At 38.7% G+C, this 27,842-nt stretch overlaps 1 long non-coding RNA gene across 2 annotated transcripts; it reads right to left on the bottom strand.

The window, feature by feature from the left end:
- Positions 1–8,427: 8,427 nt before the first annotated feature.
- LOC129481806 (uncharacterized) lies at positions 8,428–19,266 on the bottom strand. Of its 2 annotated transcripts, none has more exons than XR_008657512.2 (3): positions 19,206–19,266; positions 10,402–10,498; positions 8,428–9,004 (listed from the first exon to the last, which is right to left on the bottom strand). It is a non-coding gene; the product is annotated as an uncharacterized lncRNA (long non-coding RNA). The 2 variants fall into 2 exon arrangements; XR_008657513.2 differs by lacking the exon at positions 19,206–19,266 and adding an exon at positions 15,161–15,218.
- Positions 19,267–27,842: the final 8,576 nt, after the last annotated feature.

The following is a 27,842-nucleotide window of genomic DNA, read 5'->3' as shown; positions in this document are numbered from 1 at the left end:
GGCTTGGGACTATAGATATCTATTAATTTTTAATGAATATATTCAATGTTTTGTTTATTTGTTTTTGTTCTGTTTTCCTGAATTTTAGGGAGTTGGATTTTGAGAGGAGAGGGGTGGAAATATCTTGATTCCATCAATTTAAAAATCACAGATCTCATGATCAGATTTTGAGGGACAGATTCTCATTGTAACAACACTTGTCAGAAATTTATTTTTAAAAGAGAATTACAATGTACTAATTAATACTTGGAAATATTATCACTAAGTAAATTAGAATATTTCTTTTGATTGCCAAAGGCAGTCTTGTTCTACTAAAAGAATCAGCTTCAGAAGCCAAATAAGGATCTAAACATTCATGATGAGTGTTGAGTTATAGCAGAGAAAGTTAAATGTTCTTTATGGTTAATGTCGCATTACCTAGCCTGATGCCACATCCCTCATGTAAGTAGGTGCCTGCCAAAATAAATAGAATGATTAAATTGGGCAGCCAGGAATTACCACTGGACAGTTCTGATAATCCACAGGCAACTTTCCATTCTTCTTTCTTTATTCTTCACAAATTCTACTAACATTTGTTATAAAAATAGATTGTACCATTATTTGAGTGAGAAAGAAATATTTATGAAGTGTCCACTCTGTACCATATACATAGTAATATGTATTATTTCATTATTCTTTGTCAGATATTAGTTACATTTTAAATTTATGTCTTTTTAATGAGATTCCAGGGAAATACCTGGTTTCCTGATGAAATTGAAGGAATTCCCATTATTTGCTTTAATCATTTCCTGGGAAGACTTTCACATGTGGCCAAATACATTCATTTTATAGCTTTTGTTTTAATTGTTAATTTTTTATGGCTTTGTTCATAGTTCTGTGCATACATTTTTTGTTTAACCATATTATACATTGACTACATACTCAATATTATACAAAGCTTCATTGTTTATTTTTCCATAATAAACAAGGAACATGAAGTCTTTGCATTTGGAAGAGTCTTCAAAGGCAGATCAGAGTCCAAAACCTAGCACAAGCCCTCACTCCAGTTTGGTGAAAAGCAAGTTAAAAAAAGAAAAAAGGGGAAAAAAAGAGAGTAAACAAAACACATTTGCAGAAATACACCAACAAAAATACACATCGTCCATAACTGCACATTCTTATCTTTCCTGGAAAGAATGGCAGCGACTATGAAGAGTTTTTCAGAGGCTGGATGCTCCCACGAAATTTGCACCTGGTCCTGAGGTGAGCCAGATTGGCAGGAAGAGAAGGCAGAGCTGACTCCAAACTGTTATTCCTTAGCCAATCACCAGAGTGGCAAACCTTGAGTGAGCTTGAACCACAGATGCCCGCTAGATGTTCATCCCTGTGTTAAAAAAAGATTTGGTGAAAATAGTGGCTGGTCCTGAGCCCAGCAAGGATGGAGATGAAGAATGATAAGTTATTCATTTCTAAAAATTTTATAAATATAGGACTTGCTTAACACTGACTGCTGACCTTGAATTCCCTTCTTCTGAGTATGTCTGCAATTCTAAAAGCAGCCTCAGAAGGCTGGAAAACGACTCACAAAGTGGCTATTAATAAACAGTGGTACACATAAAAGTGACAGAAGTCCAAAGTGTGTAGACAGGTGTTTTACTTCAATATTGTAATGAAATGCTGAAGCATTGCAGGTGTTCAGCAGCCACAGCTTTGTCTGAACACTGCAGGGTATGTGTGTGTATGTGCCTGTGAGTACACACACTCCTGTGTATACATGCAACTGATGCACACGCACTTTGAGGAAGCACTTACTATGTGCACTCTGCAGTAACAAATCATGATTTGCTTCCAATCATTGCTGTATTGATTTAAGAGAGAATGTGTTCTTAATAAGCATTATCCACCGCAGAATGCACATAGTAAGTGCTTCCCATTCCAATGTTCCTTGGTTTCAGCAATGTCAATGACTATACTGTATTAGTCTGTTCTCACACTGCTAATAAAGACACACCAAAGAGTTGGTAACTTGTAAAGGAAAGAGGTTTAATTGATTCACAGTTCCACATGGTTGGGGAGGCCTCACATTCATGGTGAAAGGCGAATGAAAAGCAAAGTCATGTCTGACATAGTAGCAGGCAAGAGAAAGCTGGTGCAGAGGATCTTTCCTTTACAAAACCATCAGATATCATGAGATTTATTTACTACCACAAGAACAGTAATGAGGAAACTGCCCCCATGATTCAATTATCTCTACCTGGCCCCACCCTTGACATGTGGAGATTATTAAGTTCAAGGTGAGATTTGGGTGGGGACACAGCAAAACCATATCACTTACTTAACAAGAAACTTAACAAAGTAATGTTGGACCTAAATATTTTAGTTTTTTCCAGTATGATTTTATTTATTTATTTTGAGACAGAGTCTTGCTCTGTCATCCAGGCTGGAGTGCAGCGGCAGTATCTCAGCTCACTGCAACGTCTGCCTCCCTGTTTCAAGTGTTTCTCATGCCTCAGCCTCTAGAGTAGCTGGCATTACAGGCATTACCTTGGGATTACCACCACACCTTGCTAAGTTTTGTATTTTTAGTAGTTTAGGGTTTCGTCATGTTGGCCAAGCTGGTCTCAAACTCCTGGCCCCAAGTGATCCCCCCGTCTCAGCCTCCCAAAATGCTGGGATAACAGGTGTGAGCCACCACACCTAGCTACCAATATGATTTTAATGAGATTAAGGCTGGTTGGTCTCATGGGAGAAGAAAACATTCAGGTCTCCTATTTAGATTGAGTTCATCTCAAAATACAGGAAAAATAATACAAATTCTGTCTATTTCCTAAGTCAAGTTGGTCAATAACATCTTCATACATAGAAAGTGATTTTTCAATATTTAAAAACCACTTACCTGGATTTCACATGACCAGAAGTGAATAGAACTGGAACATCAAATACTTTGGCATAATGCAAACATTACTAGTCGGGATGAATTGATGAGTTCTCTTTTTTATCCCAGCTTCATTTCTGGATTTACCATCTTGCCTTCCATTTTATTTTTCATTTCTTTATCTCCATCTTTATTCTCACTTCTCCTGGCCACCACCTCCTCTCTCATTTTATGGAATAAATTGTAATGTGAAGAGCATCTTCAAGAAATTTTATCTTATGGCCTTTCTTAAGGTAATTCAAACTTGTGCTTGGCTGAAAAAGAACTGTATGCTAAATTTATGTATGTTCGCAGAGACAGAGAGAAACTATTTTTTCTCTGTCCCCTTCATGAGACATTTAAACAAGTGAGTAACAGGTGCTGCATGCCTGGAACACACTGTACTCTGAATATTCTCCTAAGGAGTTGTGCACTCTGGGGAGAGCATTTCATTTCTAACTCCTCATGAACAACACCTGTGCTTGGTCAGTCACCGGAAGGATACACCCTTGGTGATAAAAAGGGATTTTATTGGGCTATGGATAGAATTGTTTCGTTAAATACTTGGGAAGGAAGCTGATAAATTAAGTCTACCAAGTAGGATAATAACTGCATGCACTTTGGGATAAGCCGTTTTATCTGTGCTTTGAATGGAAAAAATAATGCAAGATTGAACCACCAAACTAGTGTATTATTTTAATTCGAAAAAATATTTACTTTTTCTAGCAAGAAATATAAAACTTTATTGTGCCAAAGTGGCAATACTTAAGTAGGAAAAGAAAAAAAAAAGAGATATAAAGAAGGAACGATTGGTTAGTTGGATTGAGAGGCTAATCTCCATGTCTTTTGCATTAACCTCAGAATTAGCAGGTATAGCTCATGGACTTGGCTTAATAAAGACGATTTATACAGTGCTATGGATAAGAGAAGAGCTCCAGAGACAATATTTGTAAGCCATAAATTACTAATACATACATACTTATGATGAATAAATTATTTCGCAATATGATGAGCATGATCCTCCTTTGAAGAAAAAAATAAAGTCTAGGTTTCTGAAGGAGAATTAACTCCATAAGGCCCTTAGGGTATACGTATTTTAAGTCACTTCACTGCCTAGAGTTTTAAGTACCCTAATGGCCAGAAATTATGCATTTGTCCATACAGAGCACCCTGATAACTCCTCCAGGCAGACCTGTACTATAATTTAAGCCAATGCTTGATAACTTTTATAAGCGTGGCAAGATGCTCTTCTTTTCTCCACTCCCATCCACTCCCACCTCAGTGTGTGTGAATCAATCACTGCCCAGCTCCAACATCACCATACTGCTGCTTATCAATTACAAGTCAAGTTATTTTACAAAAGTGATAAGTATCCTGAATTCCATCTGTGATTTAGTGTTCTAGTTGAAATATTTTATGTTTGCCTTCCACATGTTTTTTTTTCTTGAGACAGGGTCTCAATGACTCTTGTTTCCCAGGCTGGAGTGCAGTGGCACAATCATAGCTCACTGCAGCCTCAACCTGCTGTACTCAAATGATCCTCCTGCCCCAGGCTCCCAAGTAGCAAATGTCACCATGCCTAGCTAATTTTTAAATATTTTGTAGAAATAGGATCGCACTATGCTGTGTATCTTGGTCTGAAGCTCCTAGCCTTAAGCAATCCTCCTGTCTCGGCCTCCCAAAGCATTAGGGTTACAGGCATGAGCCACTGCATTTGGCTTCTGCTAGGTTTTAATTATTCTGAATGGCCATAGTATAAATTTTAAGTTGTTAATCATTGGAGAAAACAAGATGGTGTGGGGGAAGTTCGTCCTAGTGACAACAGGTCAATATACAAGGCCAGAAGTTGTTGAGATCTAAAAACAGAACACTCTAGGCCTGACCCCAAGAACATTTCAGTTCATATTTTCAGTGTATTTCCTGCAGTCTAGAGGAAATTTTCACTTGCCTGTTTCCTCACATCTTACGCTAACTTACACTAACTTCGTCTGCCTCTCAGCTTGGAGCTGTTTCCCTGCTTATGACATTCTGTTAGGGATATTCTTACCCTTCTAGTTTTCAGGGCAAGAAGTTAGGAATATGGGTATCATCTTTGCCTTCACTTCTTACTGTCATTCTCTACGTCTCAGCTTCCATTAAGCTTTGCATTCTTTCCTTTCAAAGATCATCTGGGATTTGCCCCTTCTCTGTATGTGTGGAGTTAGCTTACCAGCTCCACTGGGCTCTCAATGTCCACCAGCTGTCCACCTCCATACCACAGCACATACTCTCTTCCTGTGTTGGGCCTCCCCTTACTATCATTACACTTTGTGAAGGCTTGTCCTGACTCTGAAGATTGCTTGATCCTCTCCTCCTTGCCTGATATGTCCTACCAGTTTTCCAGATTGGACAATTTCCTTTTGAAATCGATCTCTTTCCAACTCCACATAGACATCGTGGTTCAATCGCATGAATGTACGTCCATCAGCACCCTCAACTTCTCCACTATTTCATCTTTCTTTAGCCGTTATCTACTCCCAGCCATGACAATGGTAACATCCAATCAAAAACAAATATACCCATTCTTTTCATCTATAACCATCCTTTTTCTTTACTATTTGTCCTTGGTGCAGAACGTTAGAATTCTGTAAAGGTGCTGAATGGTACCACCACACGTCTATCCCAAACCAACTTGTCCCTCAATACCACTAGATAATTCTTTCTCTTGTGCATAATTTTGGCCCTTTTATATTTCCTGTATTTACTGTTCAGATTTTTTTTTTTATTCTGCTCATTTTGTCTTCCTAACTCCATCTCTCTAAGCCCGAGCAGTCAACTCTGCGTGATTCCTCAAACAAGGGAAAGACCACTGGGACCCTTTCTCCCTGGCATTCTGACCTCTGCTTACGGAATCCATTCTTATCCATCTTCTCTCCTGTTTTAGAGCAAGGTATCCCTGGGCCTTCTCTCTAAGATATCTGTGATGGTTAATTTTGTGCATCAACTTGACTCGGTCAAGGGGTGCCCAAACGTTATTTCTGGGTGTGTCTGAAAGGGAATTTCTAGGTGATATTGGCATTTGAATCAGCGGCTTCAGTAAATATCACCCTTCCCAATATATGTGGGCATCATCCAATCCATTGAGGGCCTGAATAGAATAAAAGGGGAAAGAAGGGGCAATTTGTCCCTTTTTGCTTCTGGCCTGCCTGCTTGAGCTGGGACACCGTGAACTGAGATTTACACCACCGGCTCCCCTGAATCTCAGGCCTTCAGACTCAGACTGAAATTAGCCACTGGCTTTCCCGGGGATTCAGCTTGCAGTTGGCAGATCATGGGACTTCTCAGCCTTCATAGTTGAGTGAGCCAATTCCTCCTAACAAGTCTCTTCCTATATACATCCTTTTGGTTCTGCTTCTCTGGGGAACCCTGACGGATATAACATCCTTCCCCCATACTTTAGGACATTGATCATCATTTAGGTCCCCTTTTTGTAAATATTCCACATTTCTTTTTTTTTCTGAAACCCTCCTCCAGAGTTATGTTGATATGCCCGAGTCTTCCTTACCCTCAAAAATATGTTATTTTATCCCTACATCCTATTTAAGCAACTTATTAATTCCTCTTTCAGGGGGTGAGGGGAGGTTAAAAAAAAGAAAAAAAGAACACACTTACTGGCTGTGTGTACTCGAGTGTCATACAGTCCTTCACTTATTACAATCTAGTGTTCTTTCTCTTCACCCTAAGAAGACTGTTCTCCCCTTAGCCACAAATGACATTCTCATCACCAAATCTTTTGCTTTTGGTCACATTGCTTAATTTCCCTACAGAATTTGATGCTTGATATTATTTCTTGTAGGAATTCTGTGGTACTAATGTCACGAGATTCTTGGGCATCACTTCACCAGCTGGGAACTTCTGTGGCCAGTGGCACCTTTGCCCGAGTTTTGCTTGGGTCTGCTGGGCTTGCTCCACCCACTTGGCCTGGCAGGCTGCACTCAGCTCACACTACCAGCCTGGATCCCATGCCTGCCAAGGATGAGCCAGGCGCAGAGCGGTGAGGGGTGTGTGAACAAGCGTGGGGTCCGGGCACTGTGCACAAGTCAGGAATGCTGGCTGTGGCTGGGCACACAGCTCCCGGTGCCAGCACAGGTGCCAGCTCCCTGCAAGGTTGCGGCTTGACCAGGTGTATTGCAAGCAGCTTCCGTAGCTGGCACCGGGGAGAGTGGTGGTACCCAGAAGCTTGGAGATGGCAGGAACCACGGAGCCCCAAAGAGGGTGTCACAGCCCTGGCCTGGGGACGTCCTAGGTCTGGGCTCCCTGAAGGACTGCAAGTCTTCTCTCCTTCTCTCTTCTCCTTGTCACCTGCTACATGATGAGCAAGGGACATGTTTCAGTCCTGTTTGTGTTACAGCTCTTTTAGCCCCGCCGTTCGGTGGCTCTTGAGTTCTTGTCCTGTGTCCAGGAAGAATGAAGTATGTAGACTAGTGAAGGGTGAGCGAGGCGAAGAAGAGTTTTATTGAGCAACAGAATAGCTCAGAGGAGACCCACAGTGGGCAGCTCCTGTGGCGTTTAGCTCCTCTCCGCAGGCAGGGTGTCCTGACAAGTGTCAAGCTCTCAGTAGAAAGGAGACCTTGAGGTGGGTAACTCCTGTCTGCAGTTAGTGATCCCATCAACTCTCCGAGTCTGGCTGAGTGGGTGGGTCGGGGTGGGGGCGGTTATGGGCTTCAGAGGGAGGAAGTGCATGCTGATTAGTCCATGGGCAGCCGTAGATGGGCCCAGAGAAAGCACCATAGGTTACCACTTCCTCTGTGGGACTGGCAGTCCTGCCGCCAGGCTTCAGGACTTCCTTGCTTGAAGGTGGGGTTTCACGGGGGACCTGCCCCTTTCTGCCCAGGATCCTGTCCGCCTCCGGCTGCTGTTCATGGTGCCCAGGCTGTTCGTGCTGAGGGGAGCCTGCAGGCCAGTGTCGAGCTACCCTCAGCATCCCCCTCAGCATCCCCCTCGGCCTTCCTCCTGTGCTCATCGGGGCCGAAGTCTGGAGGGGCCTGAGGCAGCAGGGGGCTGGCGTGTCAGCACTGCCTCGAACGAGCACGCACCCCGCCGGGTTGTGACAGTGCCCAGGGTTGGCCTCAACTTTGCTCTGAGATCGGAGTCGGCGCTGGGAGCGAGGAAAGGCCAGGCAGCGGGAGCACGCACTTCCGAGCCTGCAGGAGCAGGGGGCCTTCCTGGGCCCGAGAGTGCAGAGATGCCAAGGTCCACAGCCACAGCTTGGGCGGCTGCAGCTGCACCACGTAGGGTGGGGCTCCGGCCTGCTCCCGGCCCCTAAGAGTACAGGGAGTCCTGGGTCTGCAGCTGCGCCCAAGGAGTGCGAAGCTTCCACCCTGTCAAATGAGAAGGGAATGGGGCTTCTGTCTGTTCCCGCTCCCACCGGCTACAGGCAGCACATAGCCCTAGCCACGCCTCCCGGAGTGCAGCTGGAGTCATGGCAGCAGCTGCTCTAGACGGGCCACTGCTGCCATCGCTAATCTCTTCTAGTTTCTATTTGCTTTTCCGCCTTTCAATGGGCTCACCTACTGCATTGTATGGGTGTTCCCTCAGTATGCAAAGGTACGATCGTTGATCTTCATTTCTTTTCTTTTACAGCAGCCGTACGTGATCCCATTTTTACCAATAGCCTTATCTTATATTATGAGCTGTATTTCCATGTGCAGATGACTTCTCAATCTGTATGTCCAGTCATCTCCCCTTGTCATTTCCTTCAGTCCATTCTGACCTTTATCTTTCATTAATAAAACGAATGCACTGCTTCATATCTCTACCTCATTTAAACACCCCTGATGTTTGTAGGATACAGGTCAAACTCTTTAGTGTGGTATAAAGTCCACCAGCATCTGGATTCTCATCTTCTCTTATTCATAGCTGCATGCACTCTCCTCCAATCATATCGGAATTCTTATGATAATCTTCTCTTCTGCAATATTTGTGTACTGTTAGCTTCTCCCCTCCACCCCAGCTCAAACTCTGAAAAAAGTTTCATGACCATGGATTGTATAATCCAGATATTGAAAATACTAATATCAGTCTATTTTGAGATCGCCTTTGGTGCCTTGAGGCAAAGCCACACTTTTCTCCCTGAAAAAGGAAAAAGCCTGATCATTGTCAAACATCTTGGGAACTTTTTCAATATTGGACAAGGAATAAGGTATGTGTTTGATCTGGGGATTGGAGAAACATCTTAATTCCTCAGGACCCGGGACTTCCAGGCATGGTATTAATCTAGAATTCTAGATTGAGTTTCCACAATACAAATTCTGATGTGAGAGGATTTGCATGTAAGTGGTTTATGGAGAGGAAATAGGAAAGGGTACAGGAGAAGCAGGTTACATGAGGGGAAAAAAGCCAAGAAAGGGTGTAATTTCAGGTAAAGTCCCAGCCTGGCTTTACCCTCTGGGGAAGTCTAGGGTGTATATTCCACCTCAGACATTGCCCTACCTTGAGGCAAATGGGCTTGAGTTGCGTCTGCTTGAAGCAGCAGTTAGTCATTGGCTACAGGCGGGGAAAGGTGGATAGGAACAAGGATTTGTAAACTCCAGATACTTCCAGCTCTGCTTCTGGCACTCAAGAGCAGGCCTCTGAGAAACTGCAGATGCAAGCAGTTAATAGATCACAGAGCTGGGAATGGCATAAAAAACCGGCAACAGAGATGTGAAGGAACACCGATGGTATCCAATACACCTGGTTATGGAGAAGCAGGCTAGGAGGCAGAATAATCACAGATCTTGCCCTTTTTACTGCCAGCTGCAGTCATAGCAAGAACAGTAGAACACAGAAGTGACAGCTTTTTGAGCAATCATCTCTGGGCAGTAATGGAGTCCTTTGTCCTCAAGTGGCCATGCCTAGCCCCACTACCAAGTGATGAGACATACCAGGACTTGGACTTCCGGGCCCCAACTAGAGGAATCACCAGTGGTTATGGGCAGCCCACTGTGCTCAACAGAGAAGAGACTTTCTGAGGATTATTAGTAGTAGAGCAAAAGCATGGGGACAAAATAAGCAGGCAGGAGAGGAATGCCCAGACGGAGTAATTTCAAAATGAATGCAGAATTATATTGCAGAAAACTTAGAAGTAACTAGGAAGTGGAAGAGACTCTTAGAGAGAGAGAAGTCAGTTAAAGTCTGAAATCAGTTAAAGTTTGGGCTACACTCCTTTTAGGTACTGGTGAGAGACTAGAATTATCAGTCTCTAAACCCCCAATGGCTGCGTGTTACAGTTTATCATATCCTTGGATGCATGATCCAAGGAATGGAGCAAAAACACCCATCTTCTCCTTGGGCTTTCGGACCCACGAACAATGTCCCAACTTGAATGAACACTTTTCTAATTTTTCCTAGACTCAGTTTCTCCCTCCTCTGTCCTTAAAAAGCACTCAGCAACTTTTATTACAGAATTTGCTACATTGTACTACGGTGGTCAGTTCAGATGTTTGTCTATCCCAAGAAACTCCTTCAGGAGAGAAGCTACTACTCACCTCTCTTTCTCAGTATGAAACATACTATTTGGATTATAATACAGTCTTCATAAACACTAGTTGAGTGAAGAAAGCACATGGAACCGTGATTTTCATCCTTTTGGGAAGGAAAAGATATCTCAGAATGTGATGTGAACTGTGCAACTTCTTCCAGAAAAATGCACAAACAGAATCTTATATACATTAATATGGAAGAATTTCTCAAAACAGTGAAAAAAGAAAGTGATCCAGGTTGCTACTAGCATAAAGCATGTCTTTCCAACTCAAGACTAATGGTAGAGATCTTTCAAAATATTTGAAATCCTGATATGTTCTACCTCTTACAGTATACTAATGAGAAACGTTTTAGGAGCTCGCTTCCAAATTACATGCACCAGCTACTTTGGAGGAAGTTCATAAGAATTGCAATTAGTGAGAAGCGAAGCACTGATGGCAACCAAGAAAGAAAACAGAAGAGTAATGAAATGAAGAGAGCTTTAATGAACAAGACAAACAAGCAGGAGCAGGCAAGTCAGGCCCTGAAAATGAATGGTGGGAGAGGCACTGTTTTCCCTCAGATTAATGTCGCACTCAAGGCTGCCTTATTTGACTACTGAATGAATCACGTCTAAGGTATTTCAGCCAGATAGAAGCAAAACCTCCTCCTTCACAGATTCTATCTTTTCCAAGAGTCCCGGGGAGCCTCACATTCCCATTCCATTCCTCTAGTCTTAAAACATTTTTACTTTCCAGCTGTTGGCTACTCAGCCAGTGATAATGACATCATTTATTTAAGTAAAAGAAACAGATTCCAGTGTTCATGTTCAATGTGTTAATATTACCAATTTAGAGATTTTAGTGTTTGGTTGTGTTTCCACCTTTGATGAAAGTGTAATGAAATACTTTGCATGTGTTAAGTTCCAATGAGTAATTATTGATAAGCAGACTTGACTGAGACAGATTTAATGAAAGGGGAGTCAATTTATAAACTGTACTTCTAATTTTGAAATATTTTAAACCTTATTATCTCTTTTACTTTTCTGAGCAAGGTACATACACAAAATATTTCACTATGCAATTTAAGATAGACCCTAAGCTAAACATGTGAGGAAGAATTAGGTAACATTCAGATAGATTCAAATTTCTATAAGCAATTGTTTAAAAGTAAAATGAAAATATATATAATCTACCTAATAAAAATCACACTTCTCCTGGCTACAGAAACTCATTCCTTCTTTTGCACTATGGCCATACGATTTCTAAAAGCGTAGAAAGAGCTGGAGGTAAATAAATTCAGGTGTAAAGTCATATATATTTGAAAGTTTCCTTAAACGTATCTATAGAGATAAATTGCATTGAAGCTGATGTATTACTTTCAAGGTTCTCTTTTCATATACATATTTGTTTAAAGTATATTAAAATTTTAAACTTCTGATTATGGTAAAGTTTCCTTGATTCAAAGACTCAAATGTTTCTGACATTGGGTTGCATCTTACAATCTAGGTGGACACTTAATGTAACAAGTTCTTAAACTGATGGTTCACTGTGTAACTGATGTACTTTTAGAATAAAGAAAATGTGCTAACATAAGATTCTGTTTACTCTTCCAAAAGCATTACTCAGAAATGAGGACTTTCCATTGTTATTCTACAGCTTCTAAGTTCTCTATCCATTTTCTTCGTTTTTATTCTTCAGAAGTTAATTTATTTAGGGAACAATGAGGCCAAGTCTTTGAGAATGGTGAAAGAATAAGATAAATTTGGTTTTCCAATCCTGCTAGGGAGATCCATGTATTCTCAGTGAATTAATGACAGGAGATGTTTCCTTGTCACTAATTTAGAAGTCAGCCTTAGTAAACCTTCATACCTTGCAATGGTAATCCACAAAGTCTGGTTGAAGCATTCAAACATGGATGATATCAAGACAAGAGAGCCTCATTTTAGCACCTGGCTGCCCCTTTTCCCCAAATATAAATCTATTTGTGTTAGAATTGGCCAAAGGCTTTGTCTCATTAAATTGTATTCAACCAAAAGTATTTTATTAGGGATAAAAAATAAATGTTATGTCAAAGTTACTTAGAAGGTGATGGGGGAATGAAAGTCATTTCACAAAACAATGTGAAAAATGAAAAAGCTCTCTTTGATCATAGTTCATAATTGAAGGTTATTTCCATTTCCTAGGTAGTTATTTTGGCAATTAAATCTACTCAAAAGTTTTATCTCTAAAAAATTAATTGTATGTTGAAAATGTGAATTGGGATAATGTACTTTATAAAGGTTAAAAGAGGTTATTCCAAATGTTATTTCAGAACATTAGATTTGTTATCAGATGCTGAAAAGTTTAAGATATTAAAAAGTATAAGATGCTAAAACTGTTCTCTGTATTAGTCGGAATTGTTTTGCATGCATGTTACCTTAGTGTTTGTAAGGTGGTAACAGTCTATGCTACTATGTAGCATGCTGTTTATAAATCTCCCTTGATTTAATGCCTAGACTATAAATTTCTTCAGCATACTATCAAATTTCTTATTTATAAACAGCTTTATTGAAGTATAACTGACATACAATTGACTGCATCTTTTTAAAATATACAATTTGCTTAAGTTACCCCCAAACTCACTGATGATCTGTTCATTTTTTCTTTTTTTCTGTATGTTTGTGTGTTGCATTTTGAATAGTTTCTATTGTGATATCTCCAAGTTTACTAGCCTTTTCTTCTGCAGGATCCGATCTACTATAAATCCTATCCAGTGTATTTTCATCTTACACATTGTAGTTTTCCAGTATAGAGACGTAATTTTCAAATCGTAGAGGTGCAGGAACATCCCTAGACCAGCGGTCTCCAACCTTTTAGGCACCAGGCACTGGTTTTGTGGAAGACAATTTTTCCTCGGACAGGGGGTGGGGGAGATGGTTTCAGGATGGTTGAAGTGCATTATATTTATTGTGCTATTTATTTCTGTTATTATTACATTGTAATATATAATGAAATAATTATACAACTCACCATAATGCAGAATAAGCTCAGTGGGAGCCCTGAGCTTACTGTCCTGCAACTAGACAGTCCCATGTAGGGTTGGTGGGAGACAGTGACAGATCATCAGACATTAGAGTCTCAAAAGGAGCACGCAACCCAGATCCCTTGCATGCGCAGTTCACAATAGAGTTTGTGCTCCAGTGAGAATCTAATGCTACCGCTGGAGTGACAGGAAGTGGAGCTCAGGTGGTAATGTGAGCAGTGGGGAGTGGATGAAAATACAGATGAAGCTTCGCTGGCTTGCCTGCAGCTCACATCCTGCTGTGTGGCCTGATTCCTAACAGGCCACTGTACCAAGTCTACGGCCCAGGCGTTGGGGACTCCTGCTCTAGACATTAAACTTAGATATTTTTAAATATCTTCTATGTCTCCACTTAGTATTTTGCACATATGGAATACAGTCACATATGTTTTAATACCCTTTTCTGCTAATTCTAATACCTGTATCTGTTCTGGGTCAATTTCAATTGAGTGACTGAACTTCACTATTGGTTGTATTTTCCCATTTCTTGCATGTTGGTAATCTTTGGTTGTATGTCAGATACTGTGAATTTTACCTTGTTCCATGCTTGTTATGTGGAAGTGTATATATATATAATTTACATATTATGTATATATTTATCTTTTTTGGGAAAGACACTCCTGGACAGTATTTAGTGAGAGGCTACCACGTACAGATACTTTACATATATTGAGATTAATTTTATGTTTACAACAACCTCACCAAATAGGTATCATTATACTTACTTCAAGGATAAAGAAACAGAGCATCAAAGAGGCTAAGTAACTTGCCTGAGGTCACACAGCAGGTAAGTGGCAAAGATGGGATTTGAACCCAGGTGCTTTGCACTCCTACAAATATTCTTGAATTTTGATCTGGGGGCATAGAAAATTTCTTGGAAGCAGCTTGTCATTTTTAAATCCTTAAAAGCAGGTCTTGCTTTTAAGAATTGTTAGGAGGGCCAGAATAGCACTTACTAGGACCTATCAAGATCATTTTGAGTTTTCTACCCTGTTATGGTAGAATTATGTGATTTTCCCAGCTTAATAGGAAGAAGCACCATTCCAGGCCCTGTGTGAATTCTAGACACTGTTCCCTTAATCTTCTTAGATGCTTCTTTCTTACCCTTCAGTCATTTCTTTACATGTGTGTGCTGATCAGTACTATGTTGAATGCTACTTGAGAGGAATTCTTGGCAGACCTTTGTTTTTTTAACTCTGGGCATCCCCCTCCTCTCCAGTACTCTTTGTCTAGTGATCTCTGATTGGCTTGGTCTCCCCAGACTCTCAACTCTGTCTCTGCAGCTCAGGGAGTTTGCAGGGCTTCTCTTGGGTCCCCCCGCCTATCCTACAGCCTGGAAACTCTTAATCACTTTAAAATCACTTCCTTCATTGCCCAATGTCCAGTTTCTTGAAAGCCATTGTTTACATTATTTTCTGTTGTTGTTTTAGGCAGGAGGGTGATTTCAGTCCTTGTGATTCCATCTTAGCCAGAAATGGAAATCTACACTTCAATATCATTCAAATGTATGTGTATGTGTATATGCGTGTGTCTGTGTGAATGTATATGTATCTAAACCCTGTGTATGTGTGTGTGTGTGTGTGTGTGTGTGTGGTGTTCTCACTGCTCACTCTATGTACTAAGCCCCTATCCCAGCATGGTCCGTGAAAAAAAAAAAATTGACGTATTATTTTGATAAGAACAACTTTAGTAATTTTGACATTTATTCAGCTTCTTTCCTACCTTCTTGATTCTGTTTTTGCTCAATTCTCTCTTACTTGAAGGTGTTGAGTCTCCTTTATAATAAATAGCAGAAGAATTTATTGAACCTTGCCCACTTTAGGACATGATTTTATGGGTTATCAATAGATGTTTGCTAAGAACATGAGGACTGCTACTAGAAGGAAAAAAAACATTATTGGAAACACATTGGGAAACATTTCAGTCATTTTAAAAACTGAATCTTTATGCAAATCATTTCTCTGTGCCACATACAAAAGATACCCTTAATTTGGTGCTTGTTCTTGGAAATCACTGTTAAAGGATACAAAAAGTATTTTTTCTCAAGAGTGGTTAAGTGTGGCTTCTAGGGTTTGATAATGAAAGCAGAACTATTCATGCATAATAGAATCAGTGCATAAGAGAATCATGACTTTTTTTTTCAGCCTGTCTTACTTTGCTATTCTGGACAGGTGTTTCTATAGTGCAATTTTAGCTTCAAAAATCGTTCATAATTGCCAACACCTAATTTAACATTCTGAAGCTAATCATAAAACAACCTCCCCTTTCACAGGAGAGACAAAGTCTCAGCTGGGCTTTAAATCCTGATTATATGACAAGGTTCCAATTGAAATTTTAGCTATCAACCAAGTGACCTTCAATGACCACAAGCTGGGAAGCGTGGTAGCTAATCTAAACAGATCTCTAGGCAAAACCCCCAACCCAGCGTGGATTTCCAGACCCTTGCACTATTCACCTCATGAAAAAAGACAAGCAGAACATGAAAAGCAAATGATTGTAGCAACCTTCCACCCTCAATTCCTGAAAGGTCAACGGCAAGCTGTGAAAATATTCCCATGACCCTACTTCCTGTGTGAGGGCTTAGGACACTGATAAAATGTTTATATTGTCAGCCCACATATAACAGTAATGCTGTCTGCCTTTAAGAAAGTGTTATTTTGAAGGAATATTGCTCACACTAAAATAAAAGAAATTGGCTGGGCGTGGTGGCTCACACCTGTTATCCCAGCACTTTGGGAGGCCGAGGTGGGTGGTTACCTGAGGTCGGAAGTTCGAGACCAGCCTGACCAACATGGAGAAACCCCATCTCTACTAAAAAAATACAAAATTAGCCAGGCATGGTGGCATATGCTTGTAATCCCAGCTACTCCTGAGGCTGAGGCAGGAGAATCGCCTGAACCCGAGAGGCAGAGGTTCTGGTGAGCTGAGATCTCGCCATTGCACTCCAGCCTGGGCAACAAGAGTGAAACTCTGTCTCAAATAAATAAATAAATAAATAAATAAAATTCTACATGTCTAACTACTTGCAGATCATAATAATGTCATGCTTAGTATTTTTACTTCTCATAATTCTTTTTAGCAAATAACTCAATTTGAAGGAAGTTTAACTACTAATGTTTTTGTGTAAACTTTTTCTTTTCTTTGTAACAAAATTCTTCCAAACAAAATTTTCTTTTATCTTTACAAGACATTTTTTCCAACTTCAATTTTTTAAAAAATATCCTGGCATAGTGGCTTAGGATGTTGGCAGACAGGAAATACTTCATTCCTGCTTTAAGTGAGATTGGTAAACACCTTGGCTCTTAATTGCTAAATGATAAATTCATCTTGGGTGATCCATTTTTAATCCATGTTTTCATTCTTCACAGTGATCAGCATACTGCTTTACACAAAGCTGGCCCTATGAAACATTTGTTGAATGCTGGACTTTACTAAAATGATGAATGAATGAATTGATTTTCACTACGGCTATTGTGATTCTGCCCCTAAGGATTTTTTTCCTTGATTTATAACTTTATGTCTAGAAAATTTTGCCAAAGACATATGATTACATCACATTGAATTATACATTTAAGAAGGTGTTTATCCTATATTAAATTCAATAATATTTTATGAAACAAAACTGAAAATATAATTTAAAAATCTATATAAGTAGAGCAATATATTTTTATATTTGACTTGGGTATACTCATCCTCTTTCCAACACAGATTTTAACTGGCTTGCAGAAAAAGATCTACATACTAACAGTATCAGAATAAGTTAGAGGAAAGAAAGTGGAGAAGAAAGAAGAAGAATTAAGCATGCCAACTGCAGAGGCCAGTCCAGTGTGTATGATTGCACATTAAAACTGGCTGTATGTTTTGGCATTCAAAGTTAATCACACACAAACACACACACACACACACACACACACACAAAATGGGTTACATAACTAACTAATAGAAAAGAAGAAAATGTACTGCTTTCTCAAGGCACATTATTTTCCTGGTACTAAACTCAGACCAAGTTCTCTTGTGGGTCTTAGGCGGGGAGCATTGAGTAATGTAATGGGTAATGTCCTTATGCCAATTTCACAGCGAATGCAGAAATGGGCCTCATGCGGCTCTTTCCTGTAAAGGCTTTCAATAAAAGTCAAAAGTATCATATTAAAATATTAGGGAGAAAAACAGTTCTGGGAGGAGCCCAGAGAATTTGATGCCAGCATGTGTTCAATTCTGATCCAAGGGTAAACTTAGAATGCCTGGAGGTATGAAATGCTGAGACTGGTTCGTGGTTTATACTTCCTACTTGTTAGGAGTGGGATTACAGTAAATTGCTCAAGGCAACCTTCAGGTGAGGACCTTGGCTGAGGTTTTATGTTTATGATGAAGACAGATTAGTAAGATTTAGAATCCACATGAATTGGTAAAAGGCCAATCTATAATTAGAAAATTCAGAACCCTAACCAGTGTTGTGAGCTGAATTTTCTCATGCCACAGACGGTGGAATGAGAGGTTGCTGTCTAATACGGCTAAGCTCCTCAAATATTTCCATCAAGTTTCTCCTAATGACAAAGTCAAGTTAAACTTTTACTATCAGGATTTGGGGTCAATTCCCAAAGATCTGTTCCATAGATTGACAATTTCTTTAAATCTCCACTTGCGATTCCAAAATGTACACATCTCAGTAAAATATATTTGTTTTAATATAGAGATAGTATTTTTAATAAACTCTAAGAAGATGAACGTTGTTTATTGATTAGGTCTGAATGCTGCCTAGCCCACTTCTCCCAAAGGTAAGTCTAATCCATTTTGAGTAGAAGTTATAAAACTGCCAGGGGTGATTTTAACCTGAAAAGTTGTCAACATTGTTACCACTACAGCTCTAAGCAAACCCAATTAATGTTCTCATGGAAAGCTGAATTCTGAGTCAGATGGTTGTCCAGTGTTTCCTAGGAATTATCAGTAAAGTGTCATTTAATTGATGTGATACAGAAAGGTTAGGTTTTAACTGAGGTCCAAGGGGAGTTGGTGGGTTGGTGGATAGCTGGAAAAACACTTAAGGAATCATAGAGTTTCGACATGGCTTTACTCTTTCTCTGGGCATGGGTGAGTCTGGGCATGAGCAAATGTGAGCTTGGGCACGAGCAAGCTGTCTGTACGGCATTAGCAGGTTATACCTTTTATAGACAATAATGTCTCTGAGCCAAGCACCAGCTCATGTGGGTGATCACCTAATGAGCCTCACATGGCGGCGTGGTTACCTAATGTGCGAGGTTGTGCGCCTGTGCTCCAAACTTGCTGAGTCATGTTGGACTGGATGTCTGCCTCAGCCTATTCTTGACCACAGCACATCCATTTTCCTTACACAAAACTTACATGATGCTCACAGCTGAATAGCCATCAAGGGAAATAGCTTCACTATTTTCAGGCACAATACCAAATTCCTCTTCCTGATAATAGGTAAAATACTCGGACTTTGGTCTTTTGAGGTCAAAATAATATAAAACTCATGCTGTGAATTTTGACACTCAAAACTAATAAAACAATAATTAGCATTTACATAGCTTTGGGTAGATGTAGATTTTACACATATCAACTGATTATACCTCACATCCACCTATGAGGTGGTTACTATCTTTATACTCATTTTATAAAGGGGTAGAATTTGAGGCACAGAGAACATAAGTAACTTGCCCTTGGCACAGGCTAGAAAGTGAATGAGCGGGAATTTGAACCAGGCAGGTTGACTCCAGAATCATTGTTTTAACAACAGTGCTAAGCTTACTTGAGATTGTTCTCTTCAGAATCTTATGGTTCTGTATACTTGAGTTACTTCAAGTCTACATGTGGCCTAGATCTATCACTGGAAATGGATCCAGGCCAAAGAAGTCCCAGGTGTAGGCTATAGAGATGCAGCACTCTCACGCTCCCTCAGCATTCTGCTTTGCTCTCCATTTCATTGTCTTTCTCCGCTTATTCGCAGTTCCCATGACAACTTTACCTAAGACATTTCCCATGATGCCCTCTGATTCATCTCCTGTGTGTCCATTATACCCTTTGTGCTTTAATGGACTCAATCCATCACTGATTCTCAGTGAATATTCTGAGAAGAAATCTCTTGGTCCATCTTCTTTTTGTTTCGTGCCCTGATCTGGTCTGATCAGCAGTGGCTGTGAGAACTAATATCTAGTGTGTGGAAAATAGGAGGTGGGTGAGGTGTTTTCCCTCAGAAAAGAATGTGCATGTGTGACAGGCTTTCTCAGACTTGGCCTGTCGAGTGCAGAGTTCAAGTTGATGTTCTATTGTTCTTTTGTACTTCCTTGAAGAAATTTGCTTGTTCAATTACCATTTGTCTTTCCTTCATCAACTATATCTTGGCAAGCCACTATTAATTTATTTGTATTATAAAGATTGGTTAAATGGTTTCAATTGGGCATCCACGGCTTGTCCAGGATCCCAATGTCCGTAATCAGTATAAAAATGACCTCTGGATTGCAGTAAATGAACACTTCAATGTATTTTTAAATGTTTGGAATGCTAGCATTAGTCAATATGAGTTTTCATGATGGCACAGTTCCTGCATACTCAGTGTCTCTAATTTACAAAAAACAAAACAAAACAAAAACACAAACAGAACAAAACAAAAAACCTCAAACTCTCTTTCTTTGTTATGCAAACTTTTCCCACTTCCCAGGAAGCTAGTTTTGCATTCTTCCTCTCTGGTTACATTCTGAGTTCACCAGGAACATCCCTATACTATTATTATAGACTGTCTTTTATTTATGTTCTGTGTCACCTCATCACCCCATCACCAGCACATGGCTTCTCTGCCCACCTCCACCATTATTGTTCATTTCAAATGCCTGATGTCCTCTTAGAGTTTTGCTATCTGTTTCCCATCCACTTTGGTATGTGCTAATTTAGTATAGAAATGACTTTATATTTGTAGATAGAGAAATTAGTTATAAAGATGAGATGAGTGATTTTGTCTAGTATCTATCAGAAAAATCTACTTTGCTTTGGAAGCAATGTATTTTTTACAGTTACTTTGCTTTCATTTTTGGTGAAATTTTTGTTATAAACAATGAAAAAACAAGACTAGAGGTGCATCCTTAAATCTGAAACTGTTTTTCAGAGGATGATATTCAATTGTACTTTTTATAAAATCAAAATCTCATGATAAGAGGATTATCTTTAATTTAAAAAATTCTTTTTGACTACTTAATTGAGAGGCAAATGCTGCTTCTTTGATAAACTGATGGCAGATTTTCAGCAAGAGCAACGTTCATCTAGCTAATATACAGAGAGTAAAATAATGTGTGGAAATATTGTATTTTCTTAGAAAAAGCTACTCATTTTCCTTGCGAAGTTTCTTCAAGAGTGATCTTTGTCTTGTCATTTTAGACAACTTTTGATAATGTTAATAATTTTAAGTTATGCAATTTTGAATAAATAGCAAACTGTAAAAACAATAACTATAATGACACCTTGGGGGTATTTTATTTATTAATCACCTTATATTGCTGTCTTGCTGGAACATTTATCAACCATTTTTATATTCTCCAGATTTCAACAGCCTTAGTATTTTGTAAAGCATCACAGTTGTGCCTTTGCATATATATAAAACTAGTTCCTTATATAACTACATACAATTATACAGCTACATATAATTTTTTATAACTAATTATGTTATAACTAATATCCACATCTTCCCTTTATTTGGTGCTAAAAGTTTTTTTGTTGTTTTATGTGCATGTTTTTAGTTTAATATTTATGAGCTTATGTAACTTAATCACTATTTGCTAAAATTTTGCAACTTTGAAGGCCTCACTGATACTTTATGTAGGCACGGAAATATCTCATATTTAAAATCAAAACCATATTGGAAATTCTGGCATGTATAATAATTTTAACATTGTATTAAAAATTAAGAGTTAAAAAATACATTTATTACCTTTGAAGTGAGATGCTATAAGTGAAACCACACACATCACAGCATTAGTTTATCCTAGGGTGACCTCATTTTAATTATTTTCAGAATATGAATTAAGTCATTATAGGTAATCTTTTAAAGAGTGAGGCTAGGAAAGATGGAAAACACTTTTATTGTCTTAGAGTAAAGGGCTGTGGTCATTTGGAAACGCATCATTAAAGACTTAATCCCAGCACAATATGGGAAAGGCAATTCCACAGACCTTTCCAGAAGAAATACACAAGACATAAGGTTAGGAACCAGGAGAGAAAGAGATTTAAAGCAAGGAACATCTGGGATTGCTAAGAACAATCAGAAGCCATAACATAAAGAAGACAAAAGGTGAATGGGCTTCCCTCCGCCTCACAGCCATCTGGCTCAACAGACTTTAAATATTGAGCACGCATTGTTTCAAAGACTGCCTTTTTTCTCTCTCTGACCTCAGCCACTAGGAAACTACAGTTTAACCTTTTTGGGAAATCCCTGATACTTCAGGGGTGGGATATATTTGAGAAATGTACAACTTAGGAGTCTTAACCTTTTACTTACTGGAATCTCAATATCTCAATGCCCAGGACAACTTATAGTTCACTAAAACTACACATATACTATCATACTATTTTTTTATTTAACTACAAAAGTTTAGTGATTTGGCATTAAATAAAAAGCATTAGTCACTTTGAACTACTGAATTAATGGTAAAAACAAACACATACCTAAATGTTTTTCAATATTAAGAGTGAAAACTTTTTTTTTTAACCTATGAAGAGAAAATACTTGTTTTCTTTGGGGGAAAAACCCCCATTCTTATTTTAATAAAAAGTCATGGGAACTAAACATATGAGAATGGCTTTTAAAATAATTCATAGACATTTTTAATACAGTTTTAGATTTTCAAAATAATTGAGCAGATAGTACATAGAATTCCATATACTCTTCCCATCCACAACAGTTTCCCCTATTATTAAGATCTTGCATTAGTCTAGTACGTTTGTTACAATTAATAAATGGTGATACATTATTAACTGTAGTTCACAGTTTATATAAAAGTTCACACTTTTTATTGTACAGTTCTATGATTTTAATAAATGTATGATGATATGTATTAACCATTATCATTTTATACTGAATAATTTCACCACCTTAAAAATCCTCTGTGATCCACCTGTTCATCGCTTCCTTCCCTCCCCCACCTTGAGCCCCTAACAACCACTAATCTTTCCCTGTCTCGATAGTTTTGCCTTTTCCAGAATGTTATATCCTTGGAATCATATAGTACATGGCCTTTTCAACTGGCTTCTTTCACTTAATGCTTTGCATGTAACAGTACTCTATACCTTTTTGTGACTTAATTGTTCATTTCTTTTTGTCACTAAATGATTTTTTTAAATAGGCAAAATTTTCATAACCTAATATAGCATTGAAAAATAAGGATATTTAAAAGCATATCTTTAAACTGAATAATAGACATTGGAGACTACAAAAGGTAGGAGGGTGGGAAAGAAGTGAAGTTTGAAAAATTACTTATTGGGTACAATGTTCACTTCTTGGGTGAGGGGTGCACTAAAAGCCCACACTTCACCACTATGCAATATACACATGTAAGAAATCTGCACTTTAGCCCCTAAGTATATTTCCAAAAAAAGTGTAAAAATGTTGCTTATTTCAGATGGACAAATAGTTTTTGAAGATCACGAGGCTCAATAAATTCATTTTAGTCTACAAATGTACTAGACTCATTTACATTTTCGCAGTACCCCTAACACCCCTCTAAGTCATACTCAATTCTTTTCATTACCCATGTAATACTTGGCCCATCTGCTAGTGTTCAATAGTCTAGTGTACTCCCATTAACCAGAGGAGTTGACCGAAAATCAATATGCCATGTATCCCAAAGGTCATGTGAGTAGATTCTCCTCTTTCCTGTTCCTCCAAGTTTCTCTCTCGTCTTCTCTGCACACCCCTGACCTAAATATGAATGATTTATCTGAGAAATTTTTTTTGGGGGGATAGATAACCCATGAAATTGTGAGATGTTTATACTGGCTATTTTCTCGGCATTTCATCCTACCTGAAGTTGATAATTCATTGTTTCTAGAGTTCTCCACAAATATAACTTTCCATTGACATGAAAAACACGTGAAACCAACCAAAAGGAACAATAAAAATGTGAATTTTTACATTGGAAGCGATGTCTCCTATTTATATCCTTTCCAGTATGTACTCAGACATGGTTACTCAAATGAGCATTGTTTTTTAAGATAAATGTACTTACAAAAAGTTACTCTGACCTATAATAAAAATATTTAAAAAATAATCTGTTTTCCATGTGCTTAGGATCGAAGCCACCTACAGTAATAGTTTTTGTTTTCATTAACAGGAACGAGTTAGTTTTGCAAGTATTTCTTGAGCATGTGTTAGAGAACTCATTGGAATGACCTAAGCAAGACTGCCTTATAACTACAAAAAAGTGAAATACATTTAGTATAGTAGAAAATAATTGAATAGCATAATTAAAAGGTCATCTTTCTTCTAAATAATTTGCTTGAACAGAAAGACATCTTGTAAAATGGCTTACATCCAGTATTTTTGGTCTGCTTCCTTTTTCTAGGAACCATATTGATTGCAGTTTTAGAAATAAAGCTATTTAAACAAAATCAATTAAAATGATATTAGGAAAGTCATGCACATATTTATAAAAATCAAATGATCTGTTAATTAAAAATCACAAGCCATTAGTAGCATTGAAGCTGAAATTTCCATGGCAATAGTAAAAAAAATTCACAGCACACATTTCACTTACTTTGCAAGAGAGATGGATCCAGTAAAACAGGCTGATGACCTAATATAAGGTGAATTTATAGTCATATGTTTGAGCTAACAAATCCAGAAGAGGTGTCAGTTAGATTGGCAGGGAAAATACAGACTTGAAATCATAGCATAATAGATATTCCTGAGGAAAAATATAGGCAACACTAAACAATCTACTTTTGTGCACTTTTTATAAGTTTGCAAATTTCCACCATGCTACATAAGCAAACATCTATTACTTTTACAAATATAAAATTGCTTCCATAGTATCACACTTTTACCATTTCTTTAGATTGACTGCTAGGAATGTGGCATTCTCTTTCTCATCTTTGCCATTATTTTAGCAAGAAAATTCCCCTGGGCACCCCAAGGCATTTTAAAGTCTTTCTCACCTCCTTCCCTTTTTAATTCTTTCATATGCATTATAAGAAGTAAAATAATAGTTTTTGTCTTATTTATTCTTTTATTCTCACTTTTGATTATGCTGGACATTAAAATTTTTATCTTTCCACTCCATACAATTGCCAACTCTGCTTGTATTCGGGTTTCATCTGACTGTAATTCATTGACAGCCATGTATACACATAATTCAATGTGTGCGTGTCTATAACACATTTTCTGAATATTGTTTGTTATAATAGTAATAAAAATGAATATTAACAAATTGCTGATGTTTTTGTTGTGGAAAAATTATAAATGCAAAGATACATAAGTTGTTTGGTACTCTAGGCTCTCAGGAGGCGTATGAGTTATTAAGGGAGATGATATGACAATAAATAACATTTTAACAACGTGAGGCTATGAGTAATCCGTGCTTAGAAAGTGGTGCAGTCCTGGGTGCAGTGGCTCACGCCTGTAATCCCAGCACTTTGAGAGGCCAAGGCAAGTGGATCACCTGGATTCAGGAGTTTGAGACCAGCCTGGCCAACATGGTGAAACTCTGTCTCTACTAAAAATAACAAAAATTATCCAGGTGTGATGGCACATGCCTGTAGTCCCAGCTGTTTGGGAGGTTGAGGCAGGAGAACTGCTTTAACTTGGGAGGTGGAGGTTGCAGTGAGCTGAGATCACGCCACTGCACTCCAGACTGGGCAACAGAGCAAGACTCCGTCTCCAAAAAAGAAAGAGAAAGAAAGAGAGAGAGAGAGAGAAAGAAAGAAAGAAAAGAAAAGAGAAAAGAGAAGAAAAGAGAAGAGAAAAGAAAAGGAAAGAAAAGAAAAGAAAGAAAAGAAAAGAAAAGAAAAGAAAAGAAAAGAAAAGAAAAGAGGTGCAGGCCACAAAATTTGAGGAAGGCAGAGAAGGGGGTGGTCATTTAGTACTGGATGATCAAAATAAGTCCTGACAGAGGAGATGGAGTTTGTCCGGGCCCTGAAAAACAGGGAGAGATGAGATTTAAATATCAGGAAAGAATGAAGAAAGGGAGTTCCCGGCAATGAGAGCAGGATGAACTAAGGTAGAGAGAGGGTTTGAAAGTTCAAAATGTATTGGAAACTCTGAGGAGACAGAAGTAGACAGTCCCTAAAGCAGCAATGAAAGATAAGTTTGCAAGGACAGGATAAGACCAGATTTTGGCAGGTTCTGTATTTCAGGCTGAATAGTCCTAGTTATGAGCACAAGATGATCATTTTGTGGGTTTTTAGCAGGCTAATGGTTGTTCTTTGGACAGATGAATCTGGCAGTAGTATGCTGGCTGCTTTGCCAGGGAAAGAATGAAGGCAGAGAGGCAACTTAGTGGAGCTAGGAAAGTTGGGGAGGAAATTGTTTGGATAGGAGATGAGACAGGGAGGTCTAGAAATGATACATTTTAGTAATGTTGAATGCCAAAGCAGTCAGTTGAAGGAGAAATATCCATTTGAAAATTGTTTGAGGAAGAATTTAGATGTAGAGATTATTCTAACAGTAAAGTTTGACTAAATTTCTAATGCTTTCTTAGAAGGCTTAAAATTAAGCCATTGAAGGTAACGGCCATTCAGATAACAGCTTTGAGAGGATAAAGTATGAGGGACATAAAGTGGAGAGACCACTGAAGATTGAACATTGGGGAACGCTATCTCCTTTTGGGAAGAGGAATCATAGAAGGAAATTAAGAAGCTCTTAGAGAAGCAGGAGAACCTGAAGAGTGTAGCCTTGTTGAAGTCAAGAGAGAGTGAAGTTGATCAACCCAGTTGATACAAACGTCCACCTCTCAGTGACCAAGGTAGCACATTTGTTTAGTCATGATTTTTCACGACATATTTCACACATCACTAGGAAATGCTTCCTGTAACTGAATATTCTCCTCCTCTGCCAACAAGTATCAACATACTCTGTGAACTGTTGCAGAGTGATTTATAATGTGAATAAGACCTCGGAAACTTGCTTTCGTTATGCCTGTGGATACACGTCAGTCAAGACATTCAAAACCATATCCACAATGGCATGAAAAACTCTAGAGCCATGTTTTCTTCTCTTTCCTTTGTGGTTAATTCCAGAAATTAGCTATTAGTCACAGAGAACACAATAAAACATGATCAAATCTTTTTAATCCCTAAATCCAAAATGACTAAAAATTTGCTGAGGCAACTTTTTCTTTTGATCTGTGCCCAGATGTAGATGTTGCTCTTGCTAAGAGGGTAAGAAATCCATTCAGCACACACAAAGAGATTGCTTTTGGCACACTAGATTGGTGCACCTGTGCACACTAGCACAGAGGGAAAAGGTAGGAAAAGAAAGTAGATTTGGATTCTGCTGCCTGGGAAACTACAATATGATTCCTGGGTTCAGGCCCATTCATTGGGCCCAAATTAGTAACCACTTGTAATCAACCATCAGCCTTTAGAGTGTAATGTACGATACCAGCCATGGGGCAATTGCTTCTCGGAATAATGTATTCATCCCTTGAGTTAAAGGTAAGAAGGAAAAAATTGCTGAGATTAAATTATCTTCACCTTGCCTTGGTGACTTAGAATACTAGATGAGGGTTGTTACTGGGCATCCCTCCTGCTAACGTTGCTGAATCCAGATGAGAACTTGAGAGACTTGTTACATAATTGAAGCTGGCAGTGCAGTGATGCTGGGAGGTTCCTGGGCCTGGTCCAGTCCTCCTTCTGCCTCTGGCTTAGCTGTGTGATCCTGAGCAAGTCACTGAACCTATTTTGTCTTTGGCTTTCTTCGAAAACGAAGAGATAATATCCCCTTTGTCTATTCTAAAATAAAACATAGGAAAGTTCTTTTAAAAAGTAGAAAGAACTGTGGGGATGGACAGTTTTAAAAAGAGTTCCTGAATTTAGGGAATACATATTACTTTCTTCTAGGTTTATTTCAGATTGGTAATTAAGAATATTTTAAAAAATTTTTGTAAGACCTCTTCAAGCAGAAATTTGCCATTTCTGGAAAATGAAAGTGGTTCCAAACTTGGAATCACATTTTTAGACACTGCAAGCTGGTTTTGCACCAAATTCCCTTAGCTTTCTACAGGGCCTTTCATGCTCTTCATTTTTTTGTTGTCTTTTCTCCTTCTTTTTGCATTTTTCCCTCTCTATCTGCTGTAGAATAGTTTCTATTTTCAAACTGAAGAGCTTCTTTGTTTTTGTCAAATGATATAAAAGTAATCTTTGGGATAAATTCTGAAAAAGAGAGGTCACTGTAATTTTATGAAAG

This window comes from Symphalangus syndactylus, chromosome 5 (assembly GCF_028878055.3).
Source record: "Symphalangus syndactylus isolate Jambi chromosome 5, NHGRI_mSymSyn1-v2.1_pri, whole genome shotgun sequence".
NCBI classification, from domain to species: domain Eukaryota; kingdom Metazoa; phylum Chordata; class Mammalia; order Primates; family Hylobatidae; genus Symphalangus; species Symphalangus syndactylus.
This window is presented reverse-complemented; position numbering and strand designations above follow the sequence as displayed.